The sequence below is a fragment of the Sander vitreus genome, chromosome 10, assembly GCF_031162955.1.
Source record: "Sander vitreus isolate 19-12246 chromosome 10, sanVit1, whole genome shotgun sequence".
NCBI lineage: Eukaryota > Metazoa > Chordata > Actinopteri > Perciformes > Percidae > Sander > Sander vitreus.
The window spans coordinates 18,173,608-18,198,240 of record NC_135864.1 but is presented as its reverse complement, the minus strand read 5'-3'; the positions used below and the strand labels follow the sequence as shown (position 1 = coordinate 18,198,240).

Below are 24,633 nucleotides of genomic sequence, written 5' to 3'. Positions count from 1 at the left end.
AAACGCACACAAAAAGACCCAGAATGACCTGGATTCAAACCCAGAACCTTCTTGCTGTGAGGCAGAAGTGCTAACCACTGAGCCACCATGCTGCTTAGTTTCCAGAGGTTTGTTTTTGGAAAAGGGCAACATGCTACAGACTCTACTTCTGCCTGAAGAAGAATGATATTTAGGAGGTGAAGGCAGATAATGTTTAGCTGTTTGGATCCTGATCTTTCTTTCTGTGTGCCAGACCTGCGGAAATGAAGAACACTCTGAAATGTTATTTGTCTACGCTTGCCAAAAGGGCTATTACACACACACACACACACACACACACACACACACACACACACACACACACACACACACACACACACACACACACTGGCATGTGATTTAAGTAGAAATGTCAGCTTGGATAGCGAGCCAGATAATGTTGTTATTTGTATTCTCTTCAGTTCCAATGACTTGACATTCTGTAATCATGAACTACAGTTGATTCACTCTAGTGTGTATGTTGTCATGCACATCTGTGTGTGTGTGTGTGTGTGTGTGTGTGTGTGTGCGTGCAAGTGCGTGCAAACTATAGAAAGAAACAATATATTACAGATTGCATGTAGAAAGACAGTGTTTTTGCACAAAAAAGGCTAATATTTGAACAAACACTGGTACAGCCGAATGCCCCCTCCTACTCTAACATCCTTGTGGAATATCAAAACACTATTATCAATCTGGTTTGCCAAAAATTATTGACTTTTGGTTGTCTCAGTATGAGTAAGAGAACGCTTTCGCATCTAGCTTTGTTACGGCCTTGACAAAAACGAGAAAGACCACGCGAGTCACGTGCAGCACCTTCTTATGAAGATAGAAGAAAAGATGAGACAGCTTTGAGATTTTCTGATTATCTACATTTTTTATTGTGGCATTATTAACTTGTTGCACAACATTGAACCATCTCTTTTTTCAGTTACATTAATGGACAGTATGTGGAAATGTGCCTTTAATCCTCAGGATGTCTCCCACTCCAGGCTGATTCTTTATTTTCACCTGGTGTACCCCAGCTGAGGACACTCTGCTTTTTCAACTCTGTCTTTTATTTCTCTTTCTATATTGTGAGACTCCTGTATTTTCTTCCCTCCTCGCTGTTTCCAGCAGTTTATCACCAATTTCCAGTGACAGTGTGAATGATATTTACCCTTTTCCTTTCCCCAGTGTATGTGCTTTGCAGTGACATATAGCGCACATCAGCGTGGAGACTGAAGGACTGACCTGAATGTGTGTGTCTGACAGTCCTTTTCATGTAAACAACTATTCCTTTCTATTCTCATGAGAACTGGTGGGGATGTTAACAGCGACCCAAATCTGTTTTGTTTAATGTCAACATGATCCTAGCTTTTCCAGCATTTGGACACACACACACACACACACACACACACACACACACACACACACACACACACACACACACACACACACACACACACACACACACCAGCCATTTATGCTATCCTGCAAATGGTCTATTCCTAAATGTACTTTCATAACTTAACTCCTATTCATGCCTTTGTCAATCATCCCTCCAGCATCCTGTCCAAACGTAACGACTCACTCGGCTGGATATTCAACAAGCCAAAGACATTAACTTTGACCCCCTGCTGGACCAATCAGAACTGAGCGCCATCCATCTGGCTTCCTTTAAGGATGGCAAGCAATCTAACAAGTGGTGCTACATCTAGACGCCTGAGGGTGAGGGAGTTATGGAGAGATATTTAGGAAATTTGAGTAAAGAAGGAAAAGGTAGTAAAAAAAACAGTTGTGTTGTTGACTCCAGCTGATGAAAAGGGAATGGAGGGTAACATGAGAAACTAAGACCGTAGAGTGCAGGTCAAATTGACGGAAATGCAAGAGGTGCTAAAGTTTTGGGAATATTGAAGTCCAGCGTTGCAGTGAGATTGATGGAAAGAGGGAGGGAAAAGGAGTAGAGGCACTAAACCCAGAAGAGCAGAGAGGAAAGAGAGAAGAGGTGAGGGTGTGGAAAAACAAGAGAATAAGAGAAGGAAGGAGGGATGTTTGGTACTCAGTGATTGACAGGGGTAAGTGTCACTGAACAGGTTGTTGTAATGGATGTAAGGAATAAATCATTGAACCTTGCATGTTCTTGGGTTCTTGGGACAACTGTCACACACAGAGGATCAGATATGACTTTTACAGTCATTAATTTGGTTGTATGTGTTTCCATCTTGTCTCTTACTACTTTCTTTTTTCCAGCCTTGTTTCTGTTCCCTTTTGTCATCCTTTATGTTTGTTTTTTCTTTCTCTTTTTAACAGCGTTGGTTGTTTGCATATAAATATGGCAAGAATACTGACCAAAAAACCAAAACCTGTCTACGCAGTTCATTCTGGCAAGGTTTGCCTTTGTTGTTGTTTTGTTTGGCTACATGGGTTCCCGTTTGTCTGGCTGTCTTTCAGAGTGTGTACTTTGATTCATTTGGACTGCTGTGTGATTGTCTTCTCTCTGTCAGGAAACAGCCTGCAGAGCCTCTCTTTAATATTCAAATCTTGGGGAACATCAGAGTAACAAGTGAACTCTCTGAGAGACAAAACACAGATGCCAAGAAGGGGAGGGGGTGTACATGGGATGGGTTGTTGATTAGCTACAGAACAATGTGACTATCAAAACTATTTGTCTGATTATCTCACTCTCTTTATGATTCAAACTGTCTTTAATGTAGTTTGACCAAATACTACATTATAATCAATCTTCAATTACATTTTCAAGTTAGAGGTGTTTTTCTTTTTTTTAAACTTCCATATTTCTTTCCACAAAGAAAATATCTGTGGCTCAGCCTCACACTCTCCCAATTACAGTATATATAACAAACAGTTTAGCAGTACCAGTAACACATTCCCAACAGCCGCCTCTGCTGTTTCCACTGCCAAGGCTAAAACCATTTCCCTCCTTCGACTTTTTTCTCTGGAAACACATTAAACCATAAAAAAACAAAATGATCTAAAAGCAATTTCACAGGATCTTCAAGCTGACTGTACAAAATTTAGCTCGCAAACACCAAAGACTTAACTTGAACTCACTCTAAAGTGACAGTAAGCAACTCTGTAAGTGTTTTTAATGTTTCCTATGATAATTCATCGTGTTATTAGCTGGATTATTATAAGCATGTTAAGTCATATCCACTCTAATGCTTTTATCTCTGAAGACTATTAATAATACAAAGAAATCTTATCACTGACCTTTTCTAAATTGTGGCAAAGCTGTGTCCCTCTTAAGAGACGCACACATAAAGGGAAACAGCAGAAAATGCTCTTATCTTTTAGCTTTGTAAAAGAGGACACATAAAAGTGGCAACAGACTTATTCAGTTCTTCTCAAGTTTATTTTTTTCTTAAAAACCCACTTGTAAGGAGTAACATTTACTAACTTGCTCAGCAGGTACACTGATTTTATGCTTAGTTTTGTTCTTCTATGAAACCAGTTTTTTTTAGTTAATCTCTATTCTCTATACAATGGTAAATGTGAGTATATTTTAAATTTCTGCTCAGTTAGAGTTGAAAAAGAAAACATTATAGTGTGTTCTGTAACATGAAGGATGGTGAATATAACCAACAACGGAAACAACAACGTGTGTAAAAAATGCAGCACAGGTAACGACTAATGCATAGGAGTAATCTAAAATGAAAATTTTTTACTAAATGTATCAGCCGTCAACAGCAGAGAAGTCCCTGGAACTGTGTGTGCCATTTCACTTTTAGTTTGTTTTAAATTGTGCTGCTCAGTAATTGGGCGATGTGTTAATGAGAAGAGACTAATGTGAAGATTTTCTATTTTTATAAATGTGACTGGATGGTGGTGGCATGTTGAACCTAACGGTCCTCACACACATTCTTGCCTCAGGGAAACTGGTCTGTGGCTGAGACATGAAATTGCAGTTCAGTGTGACAGCTGGTGTGAGTGGAAGACTGATTTGACGATCTCTGCTTATTGTAATACAAGATTAAACTGATATATTTAAATATATTTGCTGAGCATATTCCACCATCTTCAGTTTACATTTATGCCTCTGATGAACACCCACACTGGACTATCAAGTAGGTGCGATTGAAAATTTAAATCTAGCTCGCTGACTCTGGCAGCAGTTAGAGATACTTAGAAAGGTGTCTGCAGGAGGTAGAAACATTAACTTTGTCCTGGACCACATTTATTTAAGATGATGACTATTTACACAACCATGCCGTGACAAGAACAGACAAGCAGTGGAGAAAGTGTTCAAATCCTTTACTTAAAGGTCCAATGTGTAGGAATTTCTCCGATCTAGCGTTGAGATCATATATCACAATAAACTCTCTCTTGCACCACGCAGTTCAAAGTACGTATTACAGCTACGGTAGCCTTCACACTTCAAAAAGCCGGTCTCTTGCTCTTTTCAATATCCTTTTTCTTTTTCTGGGTGAAGAAGAAGACTCCTGTTCCTGAAAATGAATACATGTGGTCCTCCATGTTTCCTTCAAACTTGCCGGGGCCGGGAAGCTACGATACCCATTAGCAGCATTAGCAGCACCTGTGAGTTTATCATGTGACAGGAAAACACGAAAGGCGGAGCAGTATGTCCTGTATGTCCCTTACCGACTAACATATTTCAAGATGGCGCATGAATATGGAGCGTCTACCCCAGTTCATGTGAATGCAAATGTAAAATTTCAAGCCAAAAGGAATACTACTATGGTGGTGGTAAATATTCATGAAAAAGGACAAGTTTGTGAACTGGCAACACAGATTTTGATAATGAACAACTAAACACGTTACACACTGGACCTTTAAGCAAAAGTAGTAACACTATTGGTAAAAACTTTACTTAAAGAAAGTATTTCTGTTGTTTTTATTTGTTTAATATATAAAAATGCATCATATTATATATACTAATCATGTGTTTTGTATGTTGTAATTAGTACGTCTGAATCTGCAACGTAACTAGCTGCCGAACAAAATGCATAAATTGAACAATATTTCTAAGCTGAAATTATTACTTAATTAATGGATAAGTTAGTCAACGGAAATATCAAATAGGAAATATCAAATAGCAACTATTTTAATTGTCTCAGTCATCTTTTATAAAAAAAAATACCAAACATTTGCTGGTTCTTCTCTTAAAAGGCTTTTCTTTGTCTTATGTGATAGTAAACTATCCTGTCCTTTTGCAGTAATGGTCGGATGTAACAAACAATTTCCCTACTTTCTGATATTTTATAGATAATAAAGCGAATAATCGAGAAACTAATGGTAAGATGAATCGAGAATGAAAATTCTTGTTACTCACAGCCCTAAATATTGGTCCCTGAAATGTAGTGGAGTAGAAGTATGTGCACAGCAGCATAAAACTGAAATACTTAAAGGAACACGCCGACTTATTGGGACTTTAGCTTATTCACCGTAACCCCCAGAGTTAGATAAGTCCATACATACCCTTCTCATCTCCGTGCGTGTCGTAACGCTGTCTGACGCACCCACCGCTAGCCTAGCTTAGCACAGATGCTGGAGGTAACCGTCTCCATCTAGCCTACTGCTCCCAATAAGTGACAAAATAATGCCAACATTTTCCTATTTACATGTTGTGATTTGTATAGTCACAGCATGTACAAATATCAAGGTCACATGAGACACAGCCATCTTCTTACCGTATACATACTGGGAACTATATTCTCAGAAGGCGAAGCACTGCTACTTTTTTATATTACTCCAAATCAGGCGAACTCTCTGCTCCTCACCACAGGGCTTTTCAGGTGCTGCGAGCAAATCACTCCGCCCAAGTAGCAGAAGTAGCAGTGCTTCACCTTTTTGTTGTTGTCACTTATTGGGAGCAGTAGGTTAGATGGAGCCGGTTACCTCCAGGTGGCTGCATCAGACTGTTACAACACACACAGAGATGAGAAGGATATGGACTTATCTAACTCTGGGGGATACGGTGAATAAACTCCCAATAAGTCGGCATGTTCCTTTAAGTAAAGTACAAGTAACTCAAAATTGTACTCGAGTGCAATACTTGAGTAAATGTACTTGACCACTATGGTTACATAGATTTGACTCGACACTTTGACTCTGACTACAATCTTAAAAATACTTTAAATATTATAAGCCTCATCTAGGTGGTATTTAATTGCAGGGCTATTGGGTTACATTACAGTATACTGTAGGCTACAGGTTATGTAGTACTGTAGCTACCTGCAGTTAATGCCTGAATGAAAAGGTATAATATTAAAATGTACTGCACACCAAGGGTTGTAGTGAGGTACTGATCACTGGAAGGAGACATGCTCCATATGAATGGTAATATTTCAGTACCTTGGACAGAGCTCATCAGTCTGTGGACCTGGCTACATATATAATTCATCTCACTATTGTATCAACATGAGGATTTCTAACGTTTTGTCACACCAAAGCATAGAATTTAATAAAGGTTTAAACATGGCATCCCATTTGACAAGATGTTCTGTGTGCACTTAGCTATTAATGGGGCAGTGCAGTGCAGTTATCCCTGTAGGCAGAAGGAGATTAAAGTTATGGAAGAAGGAAGCAAATGGTCAAAACGTGTGTTTTTTTTGTTGTTGCTGGGGACCCCCTTAATCCTGTCAGTGGCCCAAATGGTCTCGAGACATATATCATGCATTAAAAGCAGCCTGCAAGTATTTTGCTGTATGCAATGACGTGGAATCACCTTCATGGGGGCCAACACCTGGAAATCACCTGGAAAAGAAAGTTGTCAGCATTGTTTTGGCTTTCGCTAATACATCTAGAAACAGAAGTAAACGGTCAAAATTAGCTAACTGCTCGGTAAATAGCGGTCTAAAGGTGTCTTGATTGAACAAACCCTCATCTTTGCCCTCCCAACTTTGAACTGTTCTTCTCATGGACAGTGCAGATCATGCTGATAGTTTTAGAACATGACAATGCATTCTATTCTGTAACTTGACTCTAGAACTTTTCTGCAGTCAAGCAGCGTTCCCTCCTTAGTTATCCGTTTGTTTAGTTTTGTGTAACTTAGTTCAATGTTTGTTTAATCCCTGTTTGTTTCAGAAGATTCTCCTTCTGCTACCTGTCATGTCTCTCTTGCTGAGTGAAGAAACGGCGGTGTCCAGTAACTAACGGGGCTCAGAACAACAAGGACAGATCCTGGAAAGGAAGACATGTAAGTTTCAACAAAAAAATATATTAGTAGACTCTCTAAGTAGGGCTGGGTGATATGGCAACAAATAAAATATAGTTTTTATTATGCTTATTATCGATTCACAATTTGGACTTGATTTTTTATGTCGTAATGTAAAAAGAAACATGATTGGAAGATACTACTGTATAGTGTTCACTTTTATCATCAACGCCTAGGCAATATCTACTAAACAGTTGTGCTAGGGTTTTTAAACTCTTACTCCCTCCTAGTGATATGTATATGTCTATAACTGGCACATTGCACAAGAGAAAGTTTTGACCTAACATATACACCATATATTCATATTTTATATGCATGAATAGTTACAATTGCTAGTTTCATTTCAGAATGAAACTAAATCAGCTTTGATATTCCATATTAATGATTACTTATTCAACTCTTGTAACTGTAAAGATGTTTGTTACTTTTGTATTGTGACGGTTATATTATTATTGTCCAGTGCTAGTACAATTTAGAATGGTACCAATGTATGCACTTTTTTGGAAAAGTAGAGGTAATGTAGAGCTGTGTGGCCCAGCTGAGGTATCCCCAGGGTATTGACCCAATAAACTTAAATCAAATAGAGCTTTCATGTAGGGGAGTCTTATTGTGGCTGTCTGCTGTGCTGTTTAAAACAAAGTGAGCTGGGTCAATCTGTCACAGCTCATGTATGAGCCTAATAATAGGTAGTATGTCCCCACCCAGAGCAGCTGGTACTGCACTCTGCTGAGCATTTTTTGTGCAATGTAATTATAAATGTTCCTTGTCCTTGGTGCTTTTGCTCATTTTAGGAAGGAGAAACTCCAGAAATGTGTGTTGCAGTTGTGATTACTGTGCTGTGTCTGTCTTTGAATGTGCACATCGGAGAAACCAGATTTTGACCAAATGGACCACAGTCTCCTTTCCTTTTTTTGCTTTTTCAGCATCTTTTGTCAGATTCTCTGTGTTGAAACAGTGACGGAAAGCTTGTAGTTGCTAAACAAGTACAACTGATGTGATCCTCGAGAGGAGGACAAGCTCTTTTGTTGTTTCTTCCTACGCATCCTCTACTGCTTCCTTTCGCTCTCTGTGTCTCTGCGTGCTGATAGAAAGGTCTCAGATTTCCCAATTTTTAGAGTCACAATGCAAAGAAAGAAAATTCCACACGTGTTTGTGTATTGTTTCTGCAAACAGTGTATCTGGACTTGTGGTTTACGCCCGTTTGAATGAGTGTCTTGACTCAATCTCATCTTTTATCTTCTATTTTACAAACTTTTGACTTTATGTCTGACTCTCAGATCTCCTGGTTGTTTTCTTGTCTAATTTTTCATCACTCCTCTGGGCTATACAACCAGCCATTCCGAACACACACCTCCCTATCCCTGTAACCGGCCAGTAAAGATGCCTGGGCGCAGCCTCTCTCTCTCTCTCTCTCTCTCTCTCTCTCTCTCTCTCTCTCTCTCTGTCTCTCTCTCTCTCTCTCTCTCTCTCTCTCTCGCTCTCTCTCTCTTTCTCTCTCTGCTAGTTTCATGCTTCACTAATCCTTGATGAAATGCTGCCACATTATACAGCCCTGTTAGCCCTTTTTCTTTTGTCAACCTCTTAAAATCTTATTCTGTGCCTCCTTTTGTGCTGTTTCCTGTCTTTTCTTCTTTCTCTTACACTGTAATAAGTGAGTACAATTCTCAAAAAAAGGAGATGGAGAGAGAGTGTGACGGCGTGAACTGACCCATAGTTCAGACAAAAAGAGTGAGAAGTGGTTGAAAGGTCAAAAGTAAAATAATTTATTAAAGAATATTATTATCAGTACATCAGTGGTGTATGTAAGTGCTGGGGTGAGTGAAAAATGGTGTAAGATGGTGTTGCATGCTAAAACAAAAGGCAACAAAAAACAAACAAACCAATCCACCAGGTGAGAGCTGAGTGAGGCAGACTGAACTGGCCAGCTTTGTAGCCTTGCAAGCTCATCAGCCCAGGTGAGCCAGCTCCCAAAAGACCTGCAAGGTGAGGAGAAAGCACACAATTACTATTTATTGAGTAGACCAGTAGAAAAGCCTCATATCTCAACACACACACACACACACACACACACACACACACACACACACACACACACACACACACACACACACACACACACACACACACAACACAGTCAGTTCACCACCCTGAGGTTCCTGGGATGACATATTTTAGAGTCAGCCATAAGTAATTAGAAGAATTACCTAGCCTCAGACCTTGATTAAAGCCTTGATTTAATCTGTGTGTATGTGTGTGTGTGTGTGTGTGTGTGTGTGTGTGTGTGTGTGTGTGTGTGTGTGTGTGTGTGTGTGTGTGTGTGCGTGTGTACCTAGCTGGAACCTAAGAGGAGAGGGAAGAAGGATGATTTTAAAGCATGTTTAATTTATGCTAAACCTCTTGGTATTTTTAATATTGCCAAGTGTACACCTAAATGTGTGTGTGTGTTTAAAGTTTATACTTAACATCACCCCTTCAGACTGGAGCTACTGTACTGTAAAGTCACAAGCAAACAGTCACAGCACTTTCTTTTCAAACTCCTCTAAAGTGGTAATGGCTTTCAAAATCAGGCAGATTTTCAGACTATAAAGGTCCAATACAACTTTTAAAAAAAGGTACTTTATTGTCACATATGCATACATGTAGCGAAATTCATTCTCTGCATTTACAGTTTTTTACGATCGCTATGACAATTTTGTCAATACTTTTAACAACTTTCCAACAACTCTTAATGCACCAACACACCTACAACGCACAATTGGCAGAACAGTTAATTTCATGCTCAAAATCACACATTGTAAACTAAACTCCAACACTAATCTTTTAAAATACAATACTGCACTAGCTAATACAATACACTATGTCTACCAAAACAATCCCAACATGTCTCAAAATCAAATATTTCTTCCAAAACACTAACTTTTGGCAATAAAAATCAATTGTTTTGGTCTTGGTGGAGCTTGTGTGTAAAAGAAGTTCAAGCATTTTAATGTATGTTAACTGTATGCATTTTGTGTCAAAGCAACAACAAATGTGTTAATTGTATAGCCTACACAGACGGATGTTATGCTAACTGTGTTAAGAGTTTAGGAAAGTTGTTAAAAGTATTGAAAAAAGTGTCATAGAGATCATAAAAAACTGTAACCCATCCCTCAAGGGAGCAGTGGGCAGCCATTTACAGCGCCCAACTCCAGATCTGAGCCAGTGCCTTGATCAAGGGCACTGACTGGAGAATCTAGTAGTTTTTGATTGTGGGGGAAACCCACGCAAACATGGGGAGAATATACAAACTCCACACAGAAAGGCCCAGAACAACATGGATTTGAACCCAGAACATTCTTGCTGTGAGGCCACAGTGCTAACCATTGGGCCACCATGCTGCCTAATTGGCTACCTACTAGGAATGAAATCTTTAATCAGTTTCCAACAAGCAAAAAAAAAAACTAAAGACCACTACAAGGAGTAAATCTCTTTTTTTCTGATCTGCAGACATTACATTACAGTACCATGGGCAGCTCCACACCTCCTGTTGGTGTTTTTAAGTATGTTGCTTCCGCTTGGCACACCCAATAACAATTCATAAACAAGCTTATGAAAAATTGTTCCACCTTACATTTTCACTATTAACCTGTTAGAGCCTTCTCAACAAAAGACATCCACTCTCAGTGAATTTGTTGACTTCAGTATTCTGGCATTTTCTCAGTGCTCACTTTTTAATCAGAGTTAATAGTCCCTCCCCCACTTACATGGCACTCTATGATGCATTAACAGCTGGCTGCATGTCATGTTTCTAGCTGACCTTCCAGCTGTGTGTGTGTGTGTGTGTGTGTGTGTGTGTGTGTGTGTGTGTGTGTGTGTGTGTGTGTGTGTGTGTGTGTGTGTGTGTGTGTGTGAGAGAGAGAAAGTTGGTGATAACTGATCTGGACCTGGAACAGATGGCGTTTGATCCCCTGGCTGTATAAACTGTTGGATGTCACTCATATAGCAATGTATGAAGGAGAAGCCACCTTTTAAAGGTCATTAAATGTCCAAATCTGTGACTCTTGGAGCTAATCTGTTCATCATCCATCCATTGTTTGTAAGTTTGCTTAATAAAAGAGGCTTGAAATTAACCAAGAAATGTGCTTAAAGGATAGGTTCACCTTTTTTGATTTATGTCTTAAAACAGTAGTCAAAAAGCAATTTTAATGTGATAGGGGGAAAAAAAGAGAGAGGGAGAGAGCGAGAGAGCACAGCAGTGGTCGAGCGAGCTACAAAGTGAATGAAGACAGGAAATGCCCATCGCCATCAGAGGAATAAAAGCTATTTTTTAGGGGTGTGCATCTCTCCCTTATAAGATTACCCCATACATATCTAGATGCATGTGCTACGATAGGGTTCAAGGATGATACATATTAATATAGATTCAGTGCGATTCAGTTCGATGTTGAAACGATTCTGTGAAATTCGATGAGATACGATTCAATCTGATAGATACAGTTATTATTCATTTAATGTAAACACATTCATTTTCCATTATAAATTAAAATAAGCCAATTATATAAAAGAAGAATTGCCTACCTTCAAATTAATATATATTTTGTAAAGGGACCAGGGAATAGTAAAGTTAGGACATGCTAATAGTATAACTTCAACTTAATTAGCTAGCCTGTATAACCAACAATATCCACATCAGCTCCATACAGTATTATATGAAACAGCCTTCTTTGCTGCTGAAATCTTAGAGACAGTAACTCAAACATAGGTCCACTTTACACAGCCATTGTGAGCACGTTAGAACTGGGCCATCGGCCGAATCTTGGTCCATTTAGATCGATCCAGGGGTCGTATCGATGTAGTCGTATCGGTGATAATACAACCGTATACTGAGTCGTATCAGTGAATCTCTACACCCCTACTATTTTCTGATTGTTTCACGGCAGTTATGTACAAAGCAAGGCTCTTTGCTAAAGCCCACAGACGTCCTACATTGTTTTTATGGAAAATCCTAAACCTTTAAAGAACTAATCCAGCAGACCAACATAAAGAGCACAAAGCATTTTTTCAACAAAGAGGTGTGTGTGTGTGTGTGTGTGTGTGTGTGTGTGTGTGTGTGTGTGTGTGTGTGTGTGTGTGAGTGTGTGTGTGTGTGTGTGTGTGTGTGTGTGTGTTTGTGTGTGTGTTTCAGTGATAAATGGCTATAGCTCTCAGTGGTGTGAGCAGCGCAGCTTCTTTCTCACTACCAAATGTTCATCTTGTGGCCTTCGGATAAAATAATATTTTTCTGGTGTATGTAGCAGCGGTCTTTGTGTGCATCGGTATGGGGAGCTAGATTAGAGCTCTTCTTTTTTTTTACAGAGGGAACCTGTGGCTAGTTGTGTTCCCTTTGGCGTCCCATTGATTCTGCTAATCAATAGAAGCACTTTGAATCTGAGGGAAGTAACGTATTGCTGTTTTTAATCATCATTTTCTAATTGGATTTTAAAAACCTTAATCACACTCTGTAAAAATGCTCTCAGGTTATGTACATCTGTCTCTATAAATGTCTCATATTCTGATGTGTAAAGGTTTGTCTGGTTGTAGCAGAGAGCGCAGAATTTATCAGAGTTGTAACTGTCAGCTCATTTGCAGTCTGGAGGGGAAATGTTTCATTTTCTGTGACACAGGATATCAATCACCTTGTCATGACAATTCAAAGGTCACCTAGTCGACCAGGTGGGCGGGGTCATCAATGTCACTCTGCCTTCCATTGGACAGCTGGCCAGTGGTTTGATTGATGGACAGCAGTGGCCCAGAGATGATTCTACCTCGCAGATTGATGAATGGTTTATTTTTTCGCAAGGACACACAAGGCGGATTTGTTTACAAAATCCAGGGCTGTATCTTTTCTCTCATGTAAAATGGAGGATATGCACATTAGTGTGTGCGTGCGTGCGTGAGTGCACGCGTCTGTGTGAAAGATGCGTGTACTTCCTAATGGAATAGTGAGAGTTAATGATCATAGTTTTTACTTTGAGTTGACATGTCATTACAATACACTATGTGTGTACATTATGTGCTTAGGACTTTGCCTGTTGTGTTGCTTTGTATTGGTTCACTGTAACGAATTTACTTGAACATATACCCGTTCAATATAATTAGCATTAATGAGTCAAATTAATAATGTAAAATGTGGTGTACAAACACACAGCCTCGGTCACTACTATACATGAGAAGGAGCGAGCTGTAGCTCTTCGTTTCCAATCACATTAATCTATTCAGTTAGATTCTACAATTGCATCATGATTTACTGGATCAGCCTGTAAAATGCCCATTGCTTATAGTATGATGCAGCACTTTAAAGTTTATATCCTAAAACAGAAACTGCAGTTTTTCACATTAGAGCAATGAATTCTTTCCTTCATTGCTTTCCCATTGAAGCAGGCTAATCTTTTGCCAGTAACATTGAACTATAATTGAGTTAATAATTATAAGGAAATGGCCTAGTGCACTTTAAGAGAGGTGTTTTTTGCAAAGCAACCATAATTTACAGTATATGCATAGATTATGAATTGTAGGTGTAACCATATCATATCCTGTGCAACAAAATTATCTCAACTCAAAAGTCCACTTGGTAGCTTTTTCTGAGACTATAACTGCATCTTATTAGCCTGGTTGACACCAGACCCTTCTCAGTTGTAACTGAGAAGGGTCTGGGCAAGGTTCATTCACAGCCCATGGGTGTCACCAACGGACGCCGCTCAAATGCCTCTGGGTGCAATTGGATAGTCCTTCAACCAATCAGACCAACGATCCGGGTGACGTAGCAGCGACAGCGGCATCAACGGGTTGCTGTGCTTCGGTGGTTGAATGTAAACAAAAAGCTGCTTGCCGTCGCTGCACATTCGTCATCGCGTAAAGCCCGCCTCAACAGTTGTGATTAGTGCCTCGATTTGGAAAAATTGGAAATGGGCTTGAATGGGCTCTTGGCCAGACTGACTGAAATCTCAAATTTGCCAGAAGTTTGTCAGGGTTTTCCCAGGCTAGCATCTTATGATTTTCAACAGCATTCAGTACTCAAAATCACTTTGAGCACTTATTCCATGACTATAGATCCACATGTAGATAACTTGATTACACCTGAGCCAGCTCCATTCGCTAATGAAGCTCAGACAAATTAAGTAAGTGGACTGTTGAGTTGAGATCATATCATCACACATACTACCAAGGTCAAGAATGAACTTCTGGACATTACATCCTGGTTGGAAGAATATCTGGATCTGACACAGACACAGGACAGTCTGAACTCAATAATAAATTGTTATTTTTGCTTTGTCTGTTAGAGGACTTTGTTTTGAGTGTTGACAGTGACAGCTCCGTTATTTCTATCATCCATTAAGAGCCAGCAAAGTCATTAGTGCTAGAAATGAGTCCTCCTGCAGAAAGACAAACAAAACACAGTGCTGACCTCAGGCCTCAAACAGACAGCCATGTAAGGTAATGAATGGTAATTAAACTGTGTGAGGGACAGCAAAGCAGAGTGGGGGATGTCTGCGGTCTGTCCTGTGTGGGTTGTAGCTGCATCATTTCCACGGGGGATTCAATTAATGACATTTTAGAGAACACACACTTGTTTCTGGTTTCCCTCCAGTAGCTCAGCTCGTCTTCTTTCTTTCCCAACTATTACCATGACTACTATTTTATCAACTAGTCAACTACTCTTCCTTTCCCGACCTTGCTTAAGTTTGATTTTGTTAGAGGAACTTGCAGCTGACATTTAATATAGGGTACCCTATAGTAATACTTTGTGGTAATCATTTTGTTTTCTCTTTCACTTTCACAAGCCAAGTCAAGACAACATTCTTAGTTAAAATAACTAAACTTGACAAGTACAACACTTCATTTTAGAGAAGTAGCTGGTTGAACATTCCTCTCTCTTAACCTCATTTGATGAGATCATAACATTAGCACATATTGATGTATGGTATGTACACACGCTTTGTTTACTTTCTAATTTTTCTTGCTGTCTATATGTCTTCAGAAAATAAATGTCATACTATACTCACACATGTACACTGAAACATACACAACTATTTGTTCTGTCCTCTTCTTCATATGTGAAACCAGTCAGACAAACACACACACACACACACACATGCATACAGGTACAGGTCAGGGCTATGAGCATTCATGCAGGCTCAGATGCACAGGTGGAGTTTTGAACTGCTGCGTAATTGCATTTTTGAACTCAAGCTTGCAGCTTAGCCAAGCATTCAGGTTATCAGTTAGAATATATACACACATACAAATTTATTATGAGTCCTGAATTGGCTTCTTCTAGACCCTAGGCCCCTCCTCCCAAACCCTCATCTTCCTCCTTATCAACAACAATAGGGCACTTAACTGGCTGAAATTGTAAAGCTCTCAACTCTAAGCAGGAGAATGAGGTTCACCCAGGGCTGTGAGTCAGAAAAGAAGGGAGACATAAACACTCAGGTTACTGTGGTCTGTTTGTGTGTGTGTGTGTGTGTGTGTGTGTGTGTGTGTGTGTGTGTGTGTGTGTGTGTGTGTGTGTGTGTGTGTGTGTGTGTGTGTGTGTGTGTGTGTGTGTGTGTGTGTGTGTGTGTGTGTGTGTGTGTGTGTGTGTGTGTGTGTGTGTGTGTGTGTGTGTGTGTGTGTTGGGGGGGTTATACAGTGCAGTACACTGATAAGCAGGGTAGAGCATTTTAACTGTTTGGCCTGCAGCCTGAATGTCACTGGTGATTTTTTTCTCTCTGGTCAGAAACATTGTTATTGTTTCAGAGCCAGTGGGATGGTTTCCATCATGTCGTTCGTGTTACATTTATTTTGGAAGGTGCTGTTTTAAATGAAAGGTGTGTGTGTGTGTGTGTGTATGTGTATGTTTGTGTGTGTGTGTGTTTGTGTGAGAGGCATTATGTGGTTTGAACTTTTCTTCTAATAATCCCTTCTTTACCTCTCTATAACCTTAAAAATGTCATTGCTACACTGGAGATCAACACGAATAGAGTAAGATTGCAGAATGAATGAAACAAACAAACTTCCCCACTGTTGTGTGTGTGTGTGTGTGTGTGTGTGTGTGTGTGTGTGTGTGTGTGTGTGTGTGTGTGTGTGTGAACTTGATGTTTTTTATACTTTGGTTTTTGTACGACTTAATATTATTCATAGTATAATTATATTTACCATATATTCTTGCAGAGAATATTATAAATAGAGCAATAGAAGCTCATTTTGAATGCAGATTTTTCTTTTTACTCATGGCACTTTGTTTTGTTAATAAACAGTCAATATTCAGTTTTGCTCTGAATTTGAATGACATGATCTAGGGCTTTATCTACATTATGTATGGGGGTTGATTGCAGATATTCAAATTGCCTTGTAGAAAAAGCAAAAAGATGTTTTTTTTCTATTCAAAGAACACAAATGCTTTAACTACAGCAAATTCTTGAGACAGCAAAAATGTGACAAACACACACATAGTGCTTTTGGTCTAATTAGCTTTCATAAGGAAACAAGCTTTTCAGCATTTCCTCCCTAAGGAAATGTAATGCTTTTCTTTCACTTTACCTCTCTGCTCTTAATGCACTTTAGTGTTTTGCAACAATATGAAATGATAGAAAACTAATATGGGAGCAGAGTGGAGTGGCAGCAACTTCTGCTGCTCAAGTTAGGCTTTCTGTAATCCCGCCCCTCCCAACCATTGCAAAGCCAGTTTCAGACAGAGACAGCTTCATAAAGACATTTTGTCAATGTGTCCTTCAGTTTCACCATTAGTGCAAACAAAGATGGGAGTACAGGCACATTTTATTTCTACAAAGGCAAGTGATTTGTTACAAATATGTAAATTGTAATATATATTTAATTTGGTAAAATTAGAGATAAGTCAGTGATTACTGCTCTTCTAACAGATTTACTCTCCAGATGTACCAGCAGACCTACGCATACTTAATCAAATAAAATATCTGAAAGTGCTTGAAGCCTAGTTTTGTTTCCCCCATTTACAGAAAAAAAAATGAAGAGAAAAAAGAATCTATTTTAATCTGACCTAAATGTGTTTCTCTAGTTTATCTTTATTTAGTGTTTTCTTTCAGAATTGCAAACCAGACCACAGGCGAATAAATTGTTTTGAGAATAAAATGTTAAAACCTTTGAGCCCTGATAATATCTGACCTTTTCCAGTCTGGTGCAGCTCTGATGCCTGTCAAAATCCCATGTCATAACTTCTCAACTCTAATCCTACAGAAGAGGAGCAGCCTTTCTGCTCTCTTTAAATGTATCACATTAAGAGTACACAATGTCAAAATCATTAGAGAACAAAGTCAGCGCCACATATTTGAATTTACTCATAGTACTCAGCTTCTTCCATCAAAGCTGCTGGTTTCCTTGTCCTCGCTTGCCTTTTATCTCTAGTAAGAATATGACCTCCTTGCAACAGTCCAATGTCCTGTCATCTTCCTGCTGTCTTTGGAGCGGCTCTCACCCCTTTTCCTCCTCAGTCTTCCCCTGCCTAATAGATTAGAGATAATTCAACCAGGATCAGAGAGGAAGAACCAGCTTCAGAGAGGTTGTTGTAAAAGAGCTGACTGGCTCACACACTAGCCTGCTAGAATTAGTCTCATACAACCACAGACCTCACTGGTGATCCCATAGACTGTCCTAGAAGCACACACAGAGGCACATTCACAAGGGAGGAAGGCTGTATTGTTCCCCTTGGTGTCAGTCGTTTTATACATGCACCCACCATAGTTCAGGGGACTGCGACTCCAGGTGGCTAGCTGGTTCTCACTGTCTAACAGTGAAGTCTACGAGAAGATCCTCACTGATCTGAGCTTGGTTATGAGAGGTCGACTTTTTTTCGGTCTGTTCCTTGCCATGTAACTCTTAGCTAAAACTAACTAAATAGATGTTTGGAGATATTACGCTGATGCTAAGAAACACAAAGAGCAGGAGCAGATTAGTGAATGAGCAGGCTGGATGCCCATGATTTACTTAGTTGAAGCATATGGTAATGACAGGCCATAAATGTATATCATTTTAAATATGCCTAACAGTGACAGCCTTGGAAATGGTTCAGGTCTTTTATTTCTGCATTTTGCAGGGGGGAAAAAATGCATATTATAGTTGTGAATGGTCCCCAAGCTTAGTTTTTTTGGCCATATCGATCAAGTCTAAAAAGATGGCTTTGTTGGAAATCTACAAGCAATTTTTAGAAATCTGAATTTGGTTATTAAAGTAGGTTAGTAAAAGGCAAGTTGATGCCTTAAATCTGGTGTGATTGCACAATTGTCATATAGGTCCAGCATTGTTTGAACACACAGGCATTTAGTCCACCATAATCCACTCCATTCAGTGGACCAGAAGTTGAGTTAATTGAGTTTACATCTATCATTATACTTTAGGGTAAACCTGCTGATGGTACCTGCTGAGCCGGAAGAGGATAAATATATCAGGAAATTCTTCAATATAATTTAATTGCAGTAAAACCTCAGATTGTTTTGGTCATTAATATCTGTAAGACAGTGTGATTGTGTTTCCATTGACAACAGGATGATGTGTTTTATACCTACTACGATCAATATATCCATCCCTGCTGCAGAGCGTCTCCCACCGCCTAACACCCCCACAGCACATAAACAGTTTGTTTGCTGCACACAAGGCACTATAGGCTCGCTAAAATATTTATTTGCTGTTTAATCTTGTGCTTTACATATTTTACTGACATTCTCATTATCCTCTGCAGAGAGAATAATTGAGTGTGACAGACCGAAAACACAGATGAAGGTTATACTGCAGAGAAGAGAAAGCCTCAAGAATGTGAATAGAAAACCATGTGAGCAGTTGGACTGCTCTTTATAAATTAGATGGAAAAATGTCATTTGCTCTTTGTTGACACATTGCTTTATAAAGTGACTTTGACATTGAAGTGTCAGACAGCATGCGTGTCTGCTAAATAGGGCTGTACCGGTTCATGTATTCATACCGAACTGTCACGGTCCGATGCACACAGTCACTGGCAGAATACACTGTATTAATGCACATAGTGTGGAACCAGAGTTCACAAGCGTGAGTTCCGTCTGGACACTTTTAACTGTGAGCTGTTAGCAACCTATGCTGAGGTTAGAACAACATGTGGATTGGCATGTGTGTCATTCCCCCTATAGCGAGCACAAATGAAACGCTGGAGGATTCCCGATAAGCTACTGCAGTGGTTCTCAACCTGCGGGTCGGGACCCCCAAGGGGGTCGCGAGATACTTTCTGGGGGTCACCAGATGGTTGGGGAGAAAAAAATGAAATAATATACATGTATTCTAGACTGGTGAATGGTTTTAACATTACTGTGTGAGTTTGGTTCATTTCATGTGTCATATTCAGAGTTTCATTTGTAAATCAGGAGGTCCTGCAACGCAGAAAGGGGTCTGAAGGCGGGTCAGGGGAGAGGTCACAAACGCATCAAAAGTCCACAGAGTCTGGAGTACAATGGACAAGGGTAGGTGCTAGCTGCTAAAACTAAACCGCCATTAACGCAAATCATTATTTGTTTACATGTATTAATCAGAGCATTCACAAAAATTACTTAAAATCAGCAGGGGGAGGCATGTAGAAACAGCTGTTTACACCGGTTTGCAGCTCTCTTTCTCTCGTTGTCGATGGGGGTGGGCGGGTCAAGGCCCCTAACCTCATTATTGTGGGGGGTCGCGACTCGAAGGACCACTGAGCTACTGTAACAGAGCAACAGAGTTGTGTATAAGACCAATACGGTGTCTCTATGTTGCTGAATGGAAACATCCAACATGGCATCACCCAGATGTGCTGATTACATAATAGTTTACCATTGGGCAAAATGTTACCTCAGTCCCCAACAAGAGGACTTTGTCTGGTAAAAATGAAGTTATAAATGGAAATTAATGTATCCTTGTGCATTTTAAGTTTTTTCCTATGCACCGAACTTGCACTGAACTGAACTAAACTGTGAATTATGTGTACAATTACATCCCTAGTGCTGAATAGTAATTCACACTGGGGCTGCACAGTTAATCGCATTTTTATCGAAATCGCAATATGGACTAGTGCAATATCCAAATCGCAGAGGGGCGCAATATTTCTTAAAGGCAAAATATGTGTCAAACCATTCTGAATGAAGTATTGTGGTGCTGCAGAGACAAATCCTATCCTTCAGACTACAGAAAACATCTTTGTTTGGTACAGATCCTCGCAAAAATCACATTATACTCATTTTTATTTTTTAAGATTTAATATTAGTCAATGAAAATGAGAATAATGATACAAACATGATCACTCCCTTCAATATCGTGAATTATATTGCAATCGCAATATCAGAAAAATAATTAGTCAAAATAATCGCAATTAGATATTTTCCTTATATCATGCAGCCCGAATTCACACCCTAAACACATATACATATACAGATAATAGATATACAGTTAATGTATGGGAAGTTTAAACAAAACTTCAATAGTTGATTACTCCATTACGCGCCGATTGCAGCCCACATTAGTGGTATGCATGCTGTTTGACTTAAACAAAGATATTGTCTTTGCCAGATTTGTATTATTTAGGAGACAGTCAGTGGCACAAAAAGTGGGTGTGCGCTATATGCAGCGCATAGGGGTGCAACACCATGGGGGGGCGCCAAAGCGATGGTAAAAAATAATGATAATAAAAATGATTTCTTTGTAGCTGCTGTTGTGCGTTTCTAAATCATTTCTGCATTTCCTCAATGTTATTATATAACATTTTAGAGGACTAACAGGCTAGAGTAGGCGCCCTGTCTCATAAGATTCCATCATAGAATGATGACATAGAAGAGGGAGCGGGTGGGCGCCGTGAGCGCCGAGCAAGCAGGTACGAGTAGTTAGTTGTCGTCTATGGAAAAAGATGTATAAAGCAAAACAGCTGTCGGGGGCTAAAAATAGAAAAAGAAAGAGGGAAAAGGAGATGGCATGTCAAGGATGCGACAGCAGTTAAATAAGTGGATGGTGAAAGGCAACAGGTAGGATTTAAAGTGTGACGTCTGTGCTGGAAGCTCGCAAATATTCATGTTAACAGACTAGCTAGCGTTTACTAACACTGGGAAGTGGGGGTTTACGGCTAGCTTACAATATGCAAAACCGAGGTTGCTGAGCTGAAAACTGGTAAATATAAGGTAGCATGTACAATAAATGACGAGAATATGGAAAACATAACTAATGCAATAACTCTGGTTTACCATGGATTCATGCATAGATTTGCCAAACTTGGAGACTTGCAACTATTCATGTTAACAGACTGGCTAGTGTTTGCTAACTTAATGCAAACCAATGTTTGTGATAGCTACATTTAGATTTTGGTTAAACCCTATGTTACCAATCCCATGCATGACATATCTCAATTTTATTAAGGTAAAATAACACCTGATAAATATAAGGTAGCATGCACAATAAATGACAAGAAGAAAAATAAATAAATATTTAAATATATAAAAATGTAATCGTATTAATCACATGCCGTCATTTATTAATTTATTTTCACTTCACTCAGCTTTGCGTCGTGCCTAACAGGCTACTATTTTGCCGTACTTCCTCGTAACACATCCTGCTGCTGCATGAATAGCAACGCGGATTTCGGTGCCTCATTCTGGTGCCACTGATATTCTCTCTGATGCTCTGAAACAGATGATACAGGCAACAGAAACATCGCTGCACGTGACGCTAGTTAACACTATACTCGACAGCAGCTAACGTTAGCCTACCGCTAGCTAGTAGCTGGATTAAACACTGTTACAATGCTGACAGCTAACGCTAAATGGTGTAAAGTTTGTCTGTATTTCACTGTAGAGGATTCACAGGATGTAACAATCTGCAGCTGCTGTTGTCTGAAAAACACAGACGGTGCGTTCAATGAAACTGGTAATTTACAGCCTCGTGGTGCATTCACAGTTGTTGTTAAATGCCCTTTTCCCATCTGGTGGTTGTTTTTGTCATTCAACAGCTATTTACTAGTGAAATAAGTTATTGTTATAGTGATTACATTATTATTGAATCATTTAATTTTGACAATATGGCCTTAGCAATAAACAAGCCATTCTTTAATGTCGCCAACTGTTTAGTACCCTTCTTTTTTTTTAACTTTCTTAAAAAGTATCGGTTCAGGCACCGTTAAGGCACCGGTACCGTTTTAAAAGTACCGCTTTAGCACCGGTATCTAAACCAAACAATACCCAACTCTTTGAACTCTAGATTCAAATGTGTGACTAGATTAAATATATAATAAACAAATACAAATCTTAAAGTCAAGTTCATAAAGTAACTTTCTTTGCATTCATTTGATTCCCAATCAAGCTCCACTGGTAAGAATTGCTTTCCATTGTTAATATGTACTTAAAAACAGTTCTGAAATGCAAAATAATATGTCAATCATGTGATAAAACATGCGATTAATCGCGATTAACTACAGAAATTCAACGATTAATCGTGATTAAGAAAATTTAATCGTTTGACAGCCATAATATGTATATATTATTATTTTTTTTTCCTTCTTTATCCGAGGGCAGCAAGCAGGTTGGCTGATGCAGAGCGGAGCGGGCGGGTTGGGGTATAGGGTTTGACCATGTCCTGGATGTATGCTGGGGCTGATCCGTTCGTGGCCCTGTATGCAAGTACTAGTGTCTTGAAGCGGATGCGGGCAGCAATTGGTAACCAGTGAAGAGAGCGGAAGAGCGGTGTAGTGTGAGAGAACTTGGGGAGGTTGAAGACAAGTCGAGCTGCTGCTGCGGAGTTGCAGTAGTCTAGACGTGAGATGACTAGAACCTGAACCAGAACCTGAGCCGCCTGAGCCTGCGTTAGAAGGAGACATAGCAACAGGTAGGTCTAATATTAGGTGGAAGTGTAAGGGGAGCCACTTGATACCAACATATTAATTTCTTAATATTATTAATATGGAAAAACTAATGAAAAATCTATTACATAATGTTTGTTTGACAATATGTCTTAGTGGAGAAGAACACAGGAAAGGAGTGAATGAGACAGACATGAGTTCAGCAATGGCATCACGTAGAGATGAGACCAGTGATGACATCAGGTAGAGATGAGACCAGTGATGACATCAGGTAGAGATGAGACCAGTGATGACATCAGATAGAGATGAGACCAGTGATGACATCAGGTAGGAGTTCTATTAGTTAGACCACACAAAACTAAATGTCCAGTATGGTTTGAAGTTCTGTTGACCAACCTATTCACTGTGTCCTTTTTGGGGGGGAAATAGTGCAGACCTCTGGAAAGCCACTCACCGCTCAAATCACATCAACCAGGGGTGATGATTAGGTTGCCAATTGTCACAATTTGGTTGCCAAGGGTAACCAGGCATGTCGCTGATATACTTTAAAATAAACCTTTATTATTTAAAGCCCATACATGATGATGTCCGGGACACTTTTTTTTTTTTTTAAACCAAAATTGTTGCTGCATACCCCTCTGACACTGGGTAGTTGTGCCCCTGGAGATAGTTATGTAGAGTATTTGACAATATTTTGATTTGATTTCATTACCATGAGGTTAGCATGACACTGATAGCTACAGCTGTAAAGTAAAACCCAAACTGACATTTAACAGCAAGTAAAGAGGACTGTGTACCATTTTCCTTTTAAATAAATAAATTAAGCCAAGGGTTTTATTGTGTAAATGTAGAATGAGGTACTTCAGTTTAATCTTCTTAGGTATATTTGTAGCTTTGCACCAGTTCATTCTGAAATTATTATACAATAGCTTTTCATGTGTGTTTTTTTTTTTTTTATCTCCAACAAATGATGTATATCCAAAAAGGGCAACCCACATCATGACATGCGTGAAAACACCTGAACCCATTGTTTTCTTTGTAAGCCCTGTCATGGCACAGGTTGTACTGGTAAAACAATTTGTTGTTAAGTCTAGGGGGTATAATTACCACTGAGCTTAATAGCTGTACCAGCTTTTAACAGGCGACACATATGCCAAATTCCTTGGTTGCTTTTCAACAAGAAGAGGATGCAGGCCTTACCTGAAACCCTGGTGAGCTCAACTTGTTGTCCGCCATTGCTCCACTTGTTCCCCACAGTGTTGCTCACTGTATGATTAGCAAATAGAAGCAGACAAAAAAACTACTCTCACCTGTCTCTCCTGGCGTCTTCCACTTAGGCCCACTCACAAGACCTGCCCTCTTGAAACTTGGTAACTAATCAAAAATACCAACCTCTGACCATAACAGCCTGCATGCCTGCGGTGTCTTGACACATGTCAACGTGGGATTATGGGTCGATAAGAAGTGGACATTGGGTAGGGAAGGATGGGTCATTTACACGTTTTTGTGAGCTGGTGTGCAGTATGCCACAGGGTGATGTAAGGCACCTCGGGTCAAATGCCAAGTTCAAAGTAGTAATACAGTGTTTTATAAGGCTCTAAGGAGGTTTGCAGCAAATGTGTAAGGGTCA

General features: G+C 39.5%; 1 long non-coding RNA gene across 1 annotated transcript in view; it reads left to right on the top strand.

The window, feature by feature from the left end:
- Positions 1–24,633, top strand: part of LOC144524416 (uncharacterized) — a 155,758-nt gene that overhangs the window by 92,601 nt on the left and 38,524 nt on the right. The window contains exon 3 of the long non-coding RNA XR_013502603.1: positions 7,066–7,177. This is a non-coding gene — a long non-coding RNA (uncharacterized LOC144524416). The remainder of the gene's footprint in view (positions 1–7,065; positions 7,178–24,633) is intronic.